This window comes from Saccoglossus kowalevskii, chromosome 13 (assembly GCF_978046115.1).
Source record: "Saccoglossus kowalevskii chromosome 13, keSacKowa6.1, whole genome shotgun sequence".
Taxonomy (NCBI): Eukaryota; Metazoa; Hemichordata; class Enteropneusta; family Harrimaniidae; genus Saccoglossus; species Saccoglossus kowalevskii.
Window position 1 is genome coordinate 32245202 of NC_140653.1, and position 19046 is coordinate 32264247.

General features: G+C 35.2%; 1 long non-coding RNA gene across 1 annotated transcript; it reads right to left on the reverse strand.

The window, feature by feature from the left end:
• Positions 1-9815: 9815 nt before the first annotated feature.
• On the reverse strand, positions 9816-11249 carry LOC144355847 (uncharacterized). Its single transcript, XR_013421321.2, has 2 exons — positions 10477-11249; positions 9816-9989 (listed from the first exon to the last, which is right to left on the reverse strand). It is a non-coding gene; the product is annotated as an uncharacterized LOC144355847 (long non-coding RNA).
• Between the last annotated feature and the right edge of the window lie 7797 nt (positions 11250-19046).

Sequence of the window (19046 nt, forward strand, 5' to 3'; positions counted from 1 at the left end):
GTTTAATGCATTACAGGGTTGCTAGGTCCATGAGACGTAGATCACTTTAACAAAAAAAGAACTGCCCATCCATCATGAACCACTGACATCTCAGTCGTGGTACCAGGAGCATACCTTTCTGACTTGGTCTCATATTGTAATACATGTCAAGTAAAAAGGATCTGCCAGTAATCTTTACAAGTCATAAGTGAGCTATGTAGAGCCGTTATTATGAATGCTTCCATATTCGGTAATTGTCTGTTCATGTCTCCCGAACAACTGTTTATAGGCTCGTCTATTTCTCCAGTAACTGACATTCTAGACTGCGTGACTGTTGTGAATTGATGTTCCAGACTGTGAGATGTATATGTGATATATATATATATATATATGTAAATGGCTTGCTAGTCTAACTGTATGGTCATCATTGTTTTGATTTGATTAGTGGTGTACACATATCAATGGACTCATAACTGGTAACGACGAATGTGTAAAATAGAGTAGAATAGAACACAAATTATAAATTGACACAAAATAATATACACGGAATATATATAATACAAGTCTACGGGTTATTTTAACGTATTACGGAGCACATACGCGCACGAAGTGTGGGAAGGAGTGAGGAAGTGGAAAAGGGTATAACACAATTTAGATATGTACTAATATTATCTGTGAATTGAACGAAAACAATTCAACCTGCCGTGAAATAAGCATGAGCAAGGAACAGAGATTGTAAAGTATCCTCGTAATAACCTTATTATTATACATCTTTTCCTCCCAGGAATACATCATGGGAATGCCGAAATCCAAAACGTTTAGAACAGATTTAGCGAACTTTTTTTGTATGGGGTCCGGCCAAACCCTGGGGGCAGCCACGTTTTTTTTAATTATTATTATTAGAGGACGCTCATGCGCATAACCTTCCATATTTGGAATTCGCGTTTCCTAATATGGTAGGATGAAAATATAGCGTTACGGTGAAGGATGTATAATAATACTCTATTGAAATACAATCGATCTATGATAACAATAGTGGAGCAGAATTCTTTCTTTGACGAATAATCATTATTACAAACAGTCTTCACTTCCCGAGATTGGATGTCATTGCACGTATGATCTCAATCAGTTGGGTGATCTAATAGCCGAAGGTGAACTTCAATGGTTCATTTACCAAATTGATTTAGCAATGTGTCATTATTTGCTTAGAGGCAGGTAACTGTATTCAACATAAACTAGATAAGCATAACTCGTATAACGGCAAAACATAACAACTGGTCGGCCATGTCAATTCTATGTCTGTATGTGACGCAGACAACTGTACTAACACCCCCGTACTGTGTAAGGTACGTTGTTTATAATGTACAATCCAAAACGAAAACAGCTGTTTCCTGCCGTTCGATTTTGATCGATTTTCTATTCTACGGTTACTTAAAGTCGATTCATCTTATTTCCAAACGACTGAATCCTGTGTGTTCATTCAAAACATACACACAACACTGTATAATCTTTATACGACAGTATTACATCAACTGGGAGAACAAATATTGCAATACAGTATAAGAAACAGTAAGTGAACGATATACATTATAATCACTAGAACCCGACAGTAAACGTTGCAGTGAAGCTTCACATGTGTATTCTAGATATAGTCTCCTACTGAAAATAGAGTATTGCAGTCATACTAACAGCCTGGGAAAAATTGACGACCCATGCACATTAAACTAGCAATAATTGACAAGATGCGTTCATCAAGTACTCAGTAGTCTCCTAATAACAAATTCGACATCATGCGGACAATTTATTCATCGGAATCGTACAAATACTTAATTAAGTTTGTTTGGAGAATAAATTGCTATACCCGATACGACGCGTGTGAACCGAGACTTCTAGGTAGGAAGCGTTCACGGGTATTGTGTGTAGTGATATGCACCGAGCCTTCCAGTTATGAAATGTGTTCAGGACAGTGATTGGCGTTTGATGATATACACCGAGTCTTCTAAGTACGCAATCTAGACCCTCGGAAACGCCATTTCCTGCATTTTGAGGGGCATAAAAGGATTCAGCTCGATTTTGAGAGGGCGATCCTTCTAAAAAAAAATTCGAGGGGGCGAATATGTACATCATGTGAATGACATGTGGTAATATACACCAACGCCCTCCACGCATGGGATGTACAGGAATCTTACACCGAGCCATTCACGTTAGAATCAATTTGTAGACTAGATGTATTGGTCTTTGTGTTTTAGCACCGTTTTGATTCTTGATGAACGCTTTTTATTGGTCTTCAAGGATTAATTTCAGGTGCTGGAGCTGAAAGTAGACGCTTTCGTGGGAATAAGAATGGAAAATATACCCTGTTCGAGACTCGGTGGCCAAGTGACTGTGTCGGTGGCACCCCACCTCAACACTCCAACACAGCCAACAGCCCCGTGATATGATACTATCTAGTGCTTTCCCCTCAACCAATGATCGAGTAATGGGTAAAAAAGAAAACAACAATTTAGAACACTGAAGTAAAAAAAAAATATGAACGAAACATCTAGTATTCAATCCCACGTTATATTAAAATGTGTATTAAAATTTGTACAAATATGTGCACTGTATATATGAAGATACAAGTATGTGCAATGGTATATATGAAGATACAAGTATGTGCAATGGTATATATGAAGATACAAGTATGTGCAATGGTATATATGAAGATACAAGTATGTGCAATGGTATATATGAAGATACAAGTATGTGCAATGGTATATATGAAGATACAAGTATGTGCAATGGTATATATGAAGATACAAGTATGTGCAATGGTATATATGAAGATACAAGTATGTGCAATGGTATATATGAAGATACAAGTATGTGCAATGGTATATATGAAGATACAAGTATGTGCAATGGTATATATGAATATACAAGTATGTGCAATGGTATATATGAAGATACAAGTATGTGCAATGGTATATATGAAGATACAAGTATGTGCAATGGTATATATGAAGATACAAGTATGTGCAATGGTATATATGAAGATACAAGTATGTGCAATGGTATATATGAAGATACAAGTATGTGCAATGGTATATATGAAGATACAAGTATGTGCAATGGTATATATGAAGATACAAGTATGTGCAATGGTATATATGAATATACAAGTATGTGCAATGGTATATATGAAGATACAAGTATGTGCAATGGTATATATGAAGATACAAGTATGTGCAATGGTATATATGAATATACAAGTATGTGCAATGGTATATATGAAGATACAAGTATGTGCAATGGTATATATGAAGATACAAGTATGTGCAATGGTATATATGAAGATACAAGTATGTGCAATGGTATATATGAAGATACAAGTATGTGCAATGGTATATATGAAGATACAAGTATGTGCAATGGCATATATGAAGATACAAGTATGTGCAATGGTATATATGAAGATACAAGTATGTGCAATGATATATATGAAGATACAAGTATGTGCAATGGTATATATGAAGATACAAGTATGTGCAATGGTATATATGAATATACAAGTATGTGCAATGGTATATATGAAGATACAAGTATGTGCAATGGTATATATGAATATACAAGTATGTGCAATGGTATATATGAAGATACAAGTATGTGCAATGGTATATATGAAGATACAAGTATGTGCAATGGTATATATGAAGATACAAGTATGTGCAATGGTATATATGAAGATACAAGTATGTGCAATGGTATATATGAAGATACAAGTATGTGCAATGGTATATATGAATATACAAGTATGTGCAATGGTATATATGAAGATATTAGTATGTGCAATGGTATATATGAAGATATAAGTATGTGAATGGTATATATGAAGACATTTTCACGAACATAGTCTTTATTTAGCTGTAATTAGCCTAGTATTGCATGACATTTTGTTATAAGCACTCGTATCTATCTTATATCGTATCAAGTAACGCAGTGACGTTTGGCAACTTACTATAATTACCATGGTATCCTGAGGCTTACAGACTAAATTACAGACTAGCTTATCCAGTGAACCCAGGTGTACAGCTGGGAAGTACACTGATACGGATCAACATTTCATCTACTCCTTCAGGCTAGTAAAGACGTGGACAAAAAACAGTCAAATATTTCCGATTCCTGACGAATATTTCCGATTCCAGAATTTAATGGCAATACCATTTTAAAATTACATGGACTTGAATATAATGCGTAAGACTTATCACATGGTCAGTAAAGTTGCATACGTCATATGTCAAAACGGCACACTTCTAGAAAGGTCACGTGACCAGGAGAGAATGGAGACATTATGAAAGCGTGTTTTTGAAGTCCTAAGAATGTGTGCAAATCATTGTCTATACTCTCATATTAAAGTACAAACATTCGAAGAGGGTGGGAGGTCCCTGGGGAGGCAGGTTTAATGTGAGATGTATATAAAGAGGAGCCAAACCTTAATGTATTCCATTTGTTGTTGTCATTTCTTATATCGAGCACAATATGGTGATCTATACACTATTACTTCACAGAGAAACTAACAGTAACTATTGGCATCGTCATGCTTGACATTATACGTTATACGACACTGTACGTCTAAAGGATTATTAAAATCTTAACAACCTCCCGTGAGATGATGCATTGCACTGTATACTAGTAGTTGTCCAAAATCTTAATTTGTTTCACCTCATGAGACTCCCAGTGACAATTACATTCATCTGTGAACTGCCTAAGTTTCTTATAAATCAAAACACTGAAGGAGTCTTGTTATTGATACATCGCGTATAGAAAGAAAGATATATTCTCCTACAAAATACACTCATATAATATTCATTTCCCCTGAAAGCACATTTCTCGAGTGGCTCTACTGTTAATACCACTTGTATTGTTCGTAATGATAACAAATGATAATTTACAATTAGACACAATATAATGTACAATGTTATGAGATGATATTGCATGTCGTTATTTTAGAAATTACAGCACATGCTTTATCTACATGTAATGTTTAACTGATACATTGCGTCATTCTACGGTCATCACCTTTTCTCTGTGGATGAACCTCAAGGAATCAGGATATTGCAGTGCAACCTAATCGTCGCCAACACATTACCTGGTGGCCTTTATTAAAAGCCTGTTTAGAGTTACAGTCTTAAATGTTAATGGCTTCTTGATGCAGCCTCGTTTGTTTTACCATTGTATTGTTTAATTTCTAAAATGACTTTCTGGGCCTTCCGCGAATATCGATATATGAATGAACCTTGGAACCCGGCGTATATGCGAGTATAAACCACTCTGCATTTAGGGGTATATACATGAACCTGAGCACTCCGCGAATCTGGGTGTATAATACCCATAATTACTGCGAATTTGTTGTTTGTATAATGAGTCTGATAACTACGCACTATGGGTGTATAAAATGTATCATGGGTGGATGAACAGTACTGATGTGTTTATAAAAACCTGCTGTTTAACATTGTCAGTGGAAACTTAAACTAAATAGACCAATGTGATTGCAATTTGTGTTCAGCTTAGATTCAAACCTATGAATCGCATTATTAGTTTATTGAAACACGTGAAATGAAGGAATTGAAGGACAAAAAAAGCCAGGACAGGAAAATGAATACAAAACAAACTATCGTCAATGGTTAATCCATAATGACTAACCTGACACTATACGGTAAGAATAACAATATAAATCAAGCTAGACAATCATATCTACTAACGGAAATAACATAAGCACCTTTTATGGCCTATTAAATAAGTCCAAGCCTGAAATAAAATAGAAATAAATAAAATAGACAATGAGGCAAAAGTTGGTGAAGGGAACTTAAATTACGAGATGTTGCTGTCTAAATAGTATATAATATAAAAAAGTAAATTAGTGTTAATGTTTTTCATTATCATTATACATTGTGTTTGATTGTTTAGAATATCAAAGTGCGTAATGTATTTAGTTATTTCGTCAAATAAATCTTGTTTAAAAAAGGACATTATATTTTTCTTATGAGTGGGTTTTTTTTCCTCCAGAGTTTGGGTTTGGCTTCCATATTCTATTCAAATGAATTTTCTATTGTAGAGAGATATTTTTCAAGTTTGTTTTTGAATTTGCTGTGGTTCCTAAATTTATTTCCTCCTTTTAAACCGGAGTCATTATTTATATCGTTCAAGTGAGATATGAAATATTGAATATTACCATATTGCTAGTTTGATGCGATATCATAATCTACAGCGCCAGTTAGTGAAGTTGTCATCAATAAAACTATCTTGGGTCACCATGTGTTTGTCATGTTCATCATCAATTGTGTTGAGTGTTGAAATACTAGTATCATTATATCATCAGAAGATCATCACACTTTGTTTGTATTTTCCCAGTTTATCTTTACATAAGAACTCAACACAAACAAGGTGTTTGAAATGCACACAATATTATCGCTAGGTAACCATGTTTATTGAAAACAGACGTACGTACAGTGAAATTAATACATTCAGCCTCAAAAATGAGCAAAGTGAGGAACAAACTAAATAAATTGAACAAAGTGATCAAATTTGTAAGGTAACTTGAAATAATAATGGGAAATCAAATAAAATATGAAAAGACTGTATATTTTGGGGGTTCCTGTACTTACGGTTATAAGTGAGAAAAATATTCATTCACAATGGTTAGTTCTTTAAATAAGTCGTAGTACTAAGGTGTTGGTGGGTTGTCAATCTGACGAACACTGACGTAGTGCTAGGATGGAGGGACGATGGTGGGTTGTCAATCTGACGAACACTGACGTAGTGCTAGGATGGATGGACGATGGTGGGTTGTCAGTCTGACGAACACTGACGTAGTGCTAGGCTGGAGGGTGATTGTTACATGAGTGCTTTATCATTACTTCGATGTATTACAGTGTAACTTGAGGACATGAGCGTTCGTTACAGCAATTTGATGCACCACCTGCATTGTATGGCGACAGTCTTATTGCTCTCAATCGAGCCTTATTTCAGACCTCCCTATTCAGTTTACAATATAACGCCATCCGCGACAAGAAACATATAATAAGAAATATAACTACTACTTTACTTTAATTACAAATCGCCAATGGCACTCGGCTCCTGTTTTTATTAAATGTCAAATATTCATAGCCTAGCATCGGTAAGATTTAATCGGTAAATGGCATTGTATTTTCCGTGTATGTCACATCTCTAAATAACAAATGTTAATTGTCGTCTTGTGACACCCACTGATTGTACTTACACACACCGGGACGTGAACCTTTTTTTTTTTAAATTTGCATCCTGTACTCTCGATACACCAAAACCGCCCCCTTAAGCTTTATACATATTTAATTTGTATTTAAATTTCAATGAGAGGGGATTCCACCCATCCAATCAACGAGCACAGTACGCAACGACATTCTATTAATGGTATTCTATCGTTCAATAGAAATTTCTCAATTTAGTTTCAATTCTGAAATTTATAAATACGGTGTGAATAGTTGAAGATGAGGGGAACGGGTTTGTTGTGCCTGGTGTATAATCTTCGCACAATAAAACGTGCGTGTGCATATGCAGACATTAATACGTTAGCTGAAATCCACAACATATAATACACGTGCACGTGCTACACTATGCCCAAAGGGGAGAAGAGAAAATAAAACATTTCGATTCCAATGAGTAAAATATATCACAAATTACAAATAATGTCTGGATAGAATTTCACCTGTAGTGTAAAGTACAATGTATAAAAGAATTGTAATTTAAGTACTTGCTGTAACACACATACACATGAAAACATCCCATGTGACCTTAGATTTAAAGGTGAAGTTCAACACAATGTAATGAAACAAGAAACATAGCTATATGAGAATATACCTCTGTTATGGTGTGATAGTCACAAGTCAGTTGCCTAGCAACCCCGGTGAATGATTTTACTGCGACGATAACGAATCATGTGCTCTACACGTTGTGTTGTATGGCTTCGCATGCAATAATATAGACGTCGGCAAAACACAAAACGTGGAATTACTAACAAAAATTTAACTACTGGACAAGGGCCTAAGCTCAATGTAGAATTTTAGTATTTAAGTGCGATGTCTAGAACTTAGATGTGCATAACAAGCGCCCCTCTCAACATTCCCGTTATCGCTGGTATGAGGTATGAGGCGTGTGGGTAAGGATATCAATTGGTATACATTTGAACAGGAAAGAAATCAACGAGTATATGCAATAACCATAGCAACGGTAACAGACGTAAACTATTCAAGGTACAATGAGGAACGAACATAATCAGTAAAACAAATTTATCCTTAGAGAATGCAAAGCAAAAAACGATATGAATGAAAGGAAAGGTACTATTACACATATATTCACAGAGTGTCATAGGATACAGGTATAAAATCGAGACATTATATATGTGAATATGGGTTGAGTGCACGCTAGTTTAATATCCATTCGTTGAAATTATATCGCTTGAAAAGTCGATAATTTTCTAGGTCAGGTGATTCAATATGTGAAATGAAAAACCCTTCTATACAGGAAATATGTAATCACGTCTTCATTTCAGCTTGTAAATAAACGTATACGTCTAAAACAATTCATTATATAGATCAACAAATGGAGCATGTAAACTCGTCTTCACAGACGTTGGATGTACTACGACAGGGGGCAGTCGACTTGACCTTGTTTATATAAGGGCACCCTTGAAGATCCATAAAGATATATCAACACTGCTTATGTAAAAGGCACGTTGAGTTGATTTCATTTTACTAGTTCATCCACCTTCAATATTTGTGCTGTATTGGTAGTAAGTCAACACATTCTGTTCTTATTTGATAGTTATTGAACTATGATGTCAGATCTCTAACGTTTAATCATAATAATCCCAATGAATGATATACTTAGATCCACATCAATATCATCAGGTGAGATTATAGTTGACAGAGCTTCAACATCAGATCCATAAAAGCCTCTTATACATTAAAACTGATTTTAAAATAGACGGACAAGACACAACTAAGAACAAGTCACCATATTCTTTGCATATGTGTATTTTGAAAGAACACATATTAAACTCGAAAATTAAAAATGAACTGATTAAAAATAAATGATTAAAATTCAATTGTAAAATGTTTGTTTTTTTCTTTTATTTTTATTTTATATTTCATGAATTGATACAAAATTGTAGGATATGTTTTTTGTTTGGCTTTCCGCCAGCTTCTTTTTCAGTTTAGGTGTTTTTACATACTATGTAACCACTTAAAGGTTACTTCTAACGAGTATGATATGCATTAACACGTTCAGTTTATCTATCTATAATCCTGGCTACAATTTTCACCTACCGTGGTAGGTCAAAATTGTATGAACTATGATTACTTTCAAACCCGAGTAAGGCTTAACACAATTTAAAAATCACAAAGTTACTTTTCCATGGTAATAAGTCTGTGTATCCCTTATATTTGCATTTCCTCGATGTAGCCTTTTTTCTCGGCAGATTGTGTTGGTTGTCATGTGGACATTTTACTTCTACATTTAGTAGCACACAACACAATCCGATTAAAATCTGATGTAGTGTACGGGCTTTAATTATTTTGGCTATAAACTTGTTTTAATTTTATTTTTTTTACTTTTGTTATTAATGCCCTTTTATTTTATTATTTTACTTTGATTTTGATTTTTTTTAATTCCGCCCTACCTACATCTGATCCGACGCCTATGTAACAGCCAATCACAGTCCCCCTTTTATACAGGCTGTCGGTTGCTTACTTTTCAGTGTATACGGGCAATTCTTCTGTACATTTATATTTTGCCCACTTGAATAAACCATTAATAGAAAATTGCTAGTATATTTTTATTTGCAAAAGAAATTCCACAGCATTTTACAATTTTTGTCATTTCATTGAATATTTTTTTCACTTCCAACAAATGTGTACACTTCCAGATACATCTTCGCCAGCCAAGGTTCGTTCATTCAGTCATCGCTTCAATTTTACATCACTGAGCATAATTATCTAGAATGGAAGCAAAAAAAAGTAAATCGTAATGATTAGAACACTGTAAACAGCTATAGTAAACAATGCAAACTGATTTTAAATTGTATAGCGGTCACCGGCCCACGGCATCGACGCAGAAAATTGGAGCAAAACAATATTTCCTGATCAATTGCGATGTGTTCCAAATAAAAAATATTTTATTCCAGTCCAAATCAGCTCATTTACTTTAATAAAGTGTTATTGTATAATGTACAAAATGTTGATACAATTTGATGAATATTTACGGCTTCAATATCGTAGACGATTTTGGCCCGATCGTCAACAAAACATCACCCGTCTCCAGGGCAGGCGACTGGAAAAAGACACTGGTGTTCGGTCGAACCGGTGGAAACAAAATCGTCACTCCCAGAATAACTATGCAAAATAACGATCTAAAGTCGAACCATTCGAGCCACAATATTAACATAAAAATGACTTTCGTTGCATTTGACAATGATAAACTTACCGAAAAGCCGTGTTTTTCTCGGTCGGTATAATCCGCCATTTTATTTGAGTGTGTTTGCCATCAGACTCTGCCCGGTGACGCCATCATGTGCGCTATAGAAGGAGGTCTGTGATTCGTTGACTAAAATCGTCGATAGTGGGTCTCGTTGAAATCTCGTTACATAGGCATCGGTTCAGATGTAGGTAGGGCGGAATTAAAAAAAATCACAAAATCAAAATCAAAGTAAAATAATAAAATAAAAGGGCATTAATAACAAAAGTAATAAAAAATAAAATTAAAATAAGTTTATAGCCAAAATAATTAAAGCCCGTACACTACATCAGATTTTAATCAGATTGCACACAACATACATTAGAGAAGGCAGGAACGAAGCTATCAGTTACCATGACAACTCACATGCACTCACTTTAACCTGTATCGATAGAAGAAAAGCTTCTTAACTTTTCTACAGCAGAAATTGTTTTAATACAGAATGTTGAATAAATTATGAACTATAACACACATATCCGGAACTGCAGAGTCATGCCATTACGACACTGTCAAGTGTACATGAGTATATTTACAATATCTGACTTTTGATGTAAAACGAACAGAATGTGTATACAACAAATAATAATTACAGATGTAACACTCATTTTGTATGTATAACATACTGAGGTCACCTAGCCATTAATATCACCACTTGTGAATCATTGTAATTGTGAGAGTGTCGATTGTTGTCTCAATGGCTGCACTAGTGTATGTAGCGTGTTAGGGACGGGCCGATAGAAACTTGGGGCACCAAACAATTTTGCAATTTATGTTTTTCTTCATTTGGCTACTAAATTATTTTCAGAATGATGTTGCTGAAAACATGTTGTTGTTTTTTTTATATAAATTCAGTGTTTTTCTCTCATTTGCCTTGCGTATTTTAAGTCTCGTGGTAAGCCGGTTAAATATAATATGGCTGTATCTCATGGTAGTGTTATTGTTATGATATCTTATATAAATGTCACATGGCTGTATCTCATTAAAATGTGATGATACATTTTCGGTTAATATTTTATTTTCATCCACTAACAACCCAATTCTTCTTGCAATGTATTGTATAAATATACAATACACAAATTCGTGTTCGCAAAGAAAATAAAAATATATTGACGCTGGTTGATCGACTCATGAAAGATTTTAATGGGGTTGGACAATAATATCGTATACACACAATTACTAAAACTACAATATTACTTTCGTCACTAGTTCATAGGCACGTGACAAGCAATTGAGGCGTATATGAATTGACTGTGATGTTTTATATGAAATTTCCTGTTGTAGTCGACCAATTACAATAAAAACGGAAAGAACGGGACGTGGGAATTCCATTAGATTTATTCACTATGACTACCGTATTCTATAAATATATCATGTTTTTTTTGAACGACAATGTAACCAACGCAATAATATATCATAAATGTCACTTGTACGATTATCCCGCGAGTTTTCCTATGTTCACATCTGACATCCAACATGTACCCGCTGCATTTGAAATACGAGCACTTTTGAAACGATTGTGACGATTTCTAACGATACAAGAATTCAAACATTTAAGAATTATCATGTGGTATTTCATCCTTATGTTGTTCATCCTGATATTACTTACGTTACATATTAATTTACAATATATATTTTATCATACAATTCAAAACGAAATAAGCATAACTTATTAGAATAGATGGGTGCCATTTTGCGCAATCAAGCGATCTATATTACGGACGCCATTTTTATTACACTGAGTGTATTTCACATATCATTAATGTCACGATTGGTATTCAGTCCGCGTCTTGTCAAGGTTGCCATTACCGCTATTTTTCGGCCATGTTTGGCAAATTTACATCATTTGCTTACACGATATAATTTATTATTCGGTTATCCATTGGAACAACTCGCCTTTTACGTTCATGTAACCTGTCTTTTGTATTTTTCTCAACAAAAATCTGAACGTTGGCCCCCTAAAACAAATGTCATATGGCAATGAACATAACCAAGCCTCACAAACAGTACGAATATTACTTGAACCGGATACCATGGATGCGAACTGTAAACACAATCAGTGTAATAACACTATTATGCGCAAACAGTCGTTAAACAACAGTACCAAATGGTAGTCAAATCGAATTTAATGAGGCATTGTTGCCGCTAGCACGAAATATTTGTCTATATCATTTTTTAAAAAAACATAGTTATCTTTAGGATGACGTCGTTCGTTGTTATGGACACGACTTTGACAGGAATGTAATTAGTAAGCGAACGACAAAGTAAGAACCATTGCATAACATGACGTCGGTATTTTTAGAACACCTGTCAAGGTTAGTGTTTTACATGTACAGAAAAACTTTCAAAAATCAACGAATATGTTATATACGGTATGTAAATTATACAACGGCCATTATTTTATTCAAGAGTACCTCAAAAGTACGACATAACATTACGTAATCAGGTACAGTATCAATTCCGGTGCAGTATTGACTGCATACAATATATGCAAATCGCAATCTCGCTAATCGAATAAATCGACTTATGTTTTGCGGTATGACCTTTAACCCTCTTCTTTTGAATGTGATACATATTATCACGGTGTCTGAGCGAACGTTAAACATTGCATACTTACCGAGTACCCTAAGCATTGCATTCCAGGACTTAAGGTTGCCGAAACAATTACAATTACATAGCTCAGCATTAAGATTCGACATTGATAGTTCAGCGACGACAAGTAACATTTAAAATCACTAAACCACTTTAATACGCTCAACAGAATATAAGATTTATATGCACTTCAGGATTAAAAATCGCTTGTTTTAATTTTTGTAGACTAAAATTAATTAAGTTACGCTGTCACATGTTCATTTGAAAGGCTAAAGGCTTGTTTACACTATATTAGCAATAGAAAGAAAAGATAAAAGCTAATACATTACAAATGACAATGAGTTATAATTTTACCTCATTTCATATCACATCGAACAATTCATTAAAACTACCCTCGACTTAAGACAGCAACACCTCCAAGATTTTTAACTCTCAATGCATTAACGCATTATTATTGTTATTACTTTTTAACAATGGTTTCTTATACCTTTATCTTTGCTGTGAGTGGGATATATTACTATTCATGTTTTTTAATTTTTTTTATTTCGATTATTATTATTATTATTATTATTATTATTATTTTTAATCATTACTTTAGTCTTAATGTTTTGTATTATTCTAGTTTTGTTTAGTGTAAATGTAACCATTTTAATTCCTCCTGGGGAATTTTATGTGTTTAATAAAGTATATAAGTATTGTATACAAAAAAAATAATATTAAATTATTATACTATAAAAAGATAGAAAACAAAATGCAAAACTTAGATGTGAAAGAAAATTGTCACTGGGGTCACTGTCTTATTTAAAAACACTTATTTAGGTACCTTGCTACAGGGAGTGTTAGACCACTGTTGTTTAGCAAGGCCATCAATTGTGCATATAAGAGATTGCTAATACGGTTTTCTATACATAACTAATGACACAACACTAATACATCGAATTCAGTTGATGGTTTGGCCATGTAAAAGATGTATGACGACTTTTGCGTAAAACATGTAATTATGCAAATGTTTAAATTAGGTATAGCAACCCTGGCGCAAAGAAGGTGATTATGCAAAATTACAGACAGTCCAAGCCATCCATTGCCAAGTTAGCTAGCTACTCTCATGAAGCTCTTTGTTATAAACAATTGTAAAATTACAAAATATCCAACTGAACCAACCAACACCGTTCTGTACACATGTAGTAGTGGGGATATGTGTTGTGCACTGATCGAAGGTTCAGTAGTGAATGACTTGTTTATTTGTTTGTTCATGGTTTTATCAGGATGGGCATTGACTTTACAGCTGTTCTGAGGAATATTCGGATAGTCAGTAAACAAATGGCTTGCAGCTTCGCAAAACACTTGTTTTTGTTCAAACTATACGCGCAATTTCATTGACAGGTGATCAGTTCAGATCATTTCATTTTCATAATAAATGAGGGTAAAGCGCGGTTTATGTTGATGTTTTAACACTTTTTGAATCACACATAATACGTACACTAGATTTGTAAATCATCTTGTTGATCTCTTCTACGAAATGGTGAATCACACTCAGCACGCCACCTGTCAAGCGGTGCCATCAAGTCGAGAACAAATTAAACATCATGCATTTTGCAAAGTTTCAAGTCATCTTCTTAACTGACTGTTTCACCCAATCTTTAATGCAATCTGAAGTGTTGTGGATGTTTGACAGTATTTGAAATCTTCTTACGTTTATCAGGATGGTGTGTATCAGTATACGGCATTGCAATCATAATGACGACGATAAAGTGGAATATACCACTACCGATCGATCACATAATTACAGTGGGTGACGAAACACAATGGCCTATGACGTCACAAGATCCAACTAGATTGTGAATAATTTACTTCGGGTCATTTGAGTCAAATATTGCCTCTTATTAATACGCGGGGACATGTGACCCGAACGGAAATTAACATGCATCCTAAACAGAACATTGAGCAAATGTGCAAATGCTGTATGATGTATGTATTATGTGTACTAAACATGATATAATATACGATAGGATCCATTTGCATACAAAATGTTTGTGTGAATGGAAGCATACAGACATCACGGTCACTTACATTTCAAATTAACCCCTGATTTGCAAAAAGTTAATGTAATATGGAATTACATGCAGTGTGATAACTGTCGATGACATGGCGCCAGTGTTCAGTTAAGGTACGTCGCATGATTGCACACTACAGCGGGTAAACTCGTCGACCCTATCTAAGAACTGAGGTGGAACCACTCGGTATACAAGCCTCTACTATTACTGTACTTGTTTACAGTCCCCGCGGAGTATTACACTCATTGTGCGTTTGATTAGAACATACTCCAGGAATATGACGTCGATCTTTTAATGTTTTTCCCAATGTAAATTGTATTTTCATTACAGTATATATGTGCAAAATCTTTTCGAAACACCTGACATCAATTCTTGACTATGTATTGCGGCGACCACTCCATGAAGTGTGTGCCACCAATATGTAGACTTGTAGACAGTCTCATGTTTATTTTTTCAATAAAATAAAATATAATAAAATAAAATTGTATGTGAGTATGTAACCCGTCTTTCTCCATTTAAACAATCACATAGTATTTCATTACATTAAAATAACCTAGAATTCAAAACTAACAAATCTGGTGCGTCACCCGCATATGAAAGAACACTTGTATTCATTTGTATGTGTTATTTTCCTATGCAATGCTACTTCTGTCTTTATCTTCTTAGACCTAGAGTTAACATTAATTCATTGTACATGCCTAGACCATATTCACACTATGTCTAAGGTTATCATGACTGTCTTTCACTCTTTATTTGGACAGGTTATTATGTTCTAACCAATCACATTAAATTTAGTCTGTTTTTGGTTGTCTTTAAACTATTAGCCATTGTAATTTGATTAATTTGTATCTGTAATTGTTTTTGTTGTTGTTGTTGTAACCTTTAACCTCCTTCAGTAGATTGTTATGAGTTAATAAATTGTTGTGAAGCTTAACCTATCCTGGGCGTCTTGATGACGTCACTTTATCACATAATTTTACTCATAAATAAATAATATTGGACCTTTACGGTCAATGGGAGTGGGGTCGATGGTCGTGACAATAAAAACAACGCCCGGAAAGTGTACTCATGATATGTATTATTTACTATCTGATGTCGCTACGATTTATACTGCTACAACTGTCTACAACTTTCCACTAGAAGAAAAAATCTTTTGAAATCAAGAAGGAAGTTGCACTCTTTATCATCGGAGAACAACCTCGTTCTGAAACTCAGAAGACAATTATCGTCCTGGGGAATTATTTGAATTACTGGCAATGTTCTAGCTTAATAGTTTGCGGTTATTTCCTATAGACAATTATGTGACGTCATGGATTAATTATATCATATATATTCGGTGCACCTATTTCTTGCAAATAAGATAATCGATACTATTATCATCTGCAATAGATTACACAATAAGAAGGTAAATTACTTCCAGCCTTTTCCGATTCTACAATAGACTCTAAAATATTCAACCACAAATATGCATTGTAGTGAATACACATTAACATTGTGACTGCTCGTCTTCTCCATTCAACTATGTTCCTATTGCCCATTTTATCACAGGTGGTCTGAGTAGTGTGCAACATGATTGTCTTCGAAATAATGTGGACCAACATTTAGAGAGAGCCTCATAAAATCAATTGGTAATACTGTCAAAAAATATCACAATGAGCTCTTTTGAAGAGCATGCTTTTAAGAACACACTGTCAGAATGGGTCAAAGCAGTTCACAAACTTCAATCATGCTTCCAGAGTAGATACAAATCTTCATACAATGATCTAGAACCACGCAAGTGTCTCCATATCTAATATGACTTCTAACAATAATATTGTTTTTGTTTGTAGGAAATGTTATGAATGTTTAATCAAGAAACTTGGTTTCTCGGATGCATCTGATAATTATTCCTAGAAGCACTCTACATTCAGCAAGGACAAATATCGTGCTGACCACAAGTCATTCATGAAGTCATTAGGGATTTCTACTCCAGAAAACAAAGAACCTTCCAAGATCTTAATCTTTGTTCCTTCTACCATCAAATAATGATATGTTATATTTTCCAGGGTTGGCATTAATCAAATATTTCTGCTGTCAGAGTTTAGTGTGTGTGTGTGTGTGGAGGTAGCCCATGTTAGAAGAGAGTTTAGTGTGTGTGGATGTAGACCATGCTAGAAGAGAGTTTAGTGTGTGTTGATGTAGCCCATGTTAGAAAAGAGTTTAGTGCGTGTGGATGTAGACCATGCTAGAAGAGAGTTTAGTGTGTGTGGATGTAGCCCATGTTAGAAGAGAGTTTAGTGTGTGTGGATGTAGACCATGCTAGAAGAGAGTTTAGTATGTGTTGATGTAGCCCATGTTAGAAGAGAGTTTAGTGTGTGTGGATGTAGCCCATGTTAGAAGAGAGTTTAGTGTGTGTGGATGTAGACCATGCTAGAAGAGAGTTTAGTGTGTGTTGATGTAGACCATGCTAGAAGAGAGTTTAGTGTGTGTTGATGTAGACCATGCTAAAAGAGAGTTTAGTGTGTGTGGATGTAGACCATGCTAGAAGAGAGTTTAGTGTGTGTTGATGTAGCCCATGCTAGAAGAGAGTTTAGTGTGTGTGGATGTAGAGTTTAGTGTGTGTTGATGTAGACCATGCTAAAAGAGAGTTTAGTGTGTGTGGATGTAGACCATGCTAGAAGAGAGTTTAGTGTGTGTGGATGTAGCCCATGTTAGAAGAGAGTTTAGTGTGTGTGGATGTAGACCATGCTAGAAGAGAGTTTAGTGTGTGTGGATGTAGACCATGCTAGAAGAGAGTTTAGTGTGTGTTGATGTAGCCCATGTTAGAAAAGAGTTTAGTGCGTGTGGATGTAGACCATGCTAGAAGAGAGTTTAGTGTGTGTGGATGTAGCCCATGTTAGAAGAGAGTTTAGTGTGTGTGGATGTAGACCATGCTAGAAGAGAGTTTAGTGTGTGTTGATGTAGCCCATGTTAGAAGAGAGTTTAGTGTGTGTGGATGTAGCCCATGTTAGAAGAGAGTTTAGTGTGTGTGGATGTAGCCATGCTAGAAGAGAGTTTAGTGTGTGTTGATGTATCCCATGTTAGAAGAGAGTTTAGTGTGTGTGGATGTCGCCCATGCTAGAAGAGAGTTTAATGTTTGTGAATGTAACCCATGTTAGAAGAGAGTTCAGTGTGTGTGTGGATGTAGCCAATGTTAGAATAGAGTTTAGTGTGTGTGTGTGTGTGTGTGGATGTAGTCCATGTTAGAAGGGAGTTTAGTGTGTGTGGATATAGCCCATGTTAGAAGAGAGTTTAGTGTATGTGGATGTGTGGATGTAGTCCATGTTAGAAGGGAGTTTAGTGTGTGTGGATGTAGCCCAAGCTAGAAGAGAGTTTAGTGTGTGTGGATGTAGCCCATGCTAGAAGAGAGTTTAGTGTTTGTGGATGTAGACCATGCTCGAAGAGAGTTTAGTGTGTGTGTGTGTGTGTGTGTGTGTGTGTGTGTGTGTGTGGATGTAGCCCATGTTAGAGTTTAGTGTGTGTGGATGTAGCCCATGCTATGAGAGATTTGAGTGTGTGTGGATGTAGCCCAAGCTAGGAGAGAGTTTAGTGTGTATGTGTGGATGTAGCCCATGTTAAAAGAGAGTTTAGTGTTTGTGGATGTAGACCATGCTAGAAGAGATTTTAGTGTGTGTGTGTGGATGTAGACCATGTTAGAATAGAGTTTAGTGTGTGTGTGGATGTAGCCCATGCTATGAGAGATTTGAGTGTGTGTGGATGTAGCCCAAGCTAGGAGAGAGTTTAGTGTGTATGTGTGGATGTAGCCCATGTTAAAAGAGAGTTTAGTGTGTGTGGATGTAGCCCATGCTATGAGAGATTTGAGTGTTTGTGGATGTAGACCATGCTCGAAGAGAGTTTAGTGTGTGTGTGTGTGTGTGT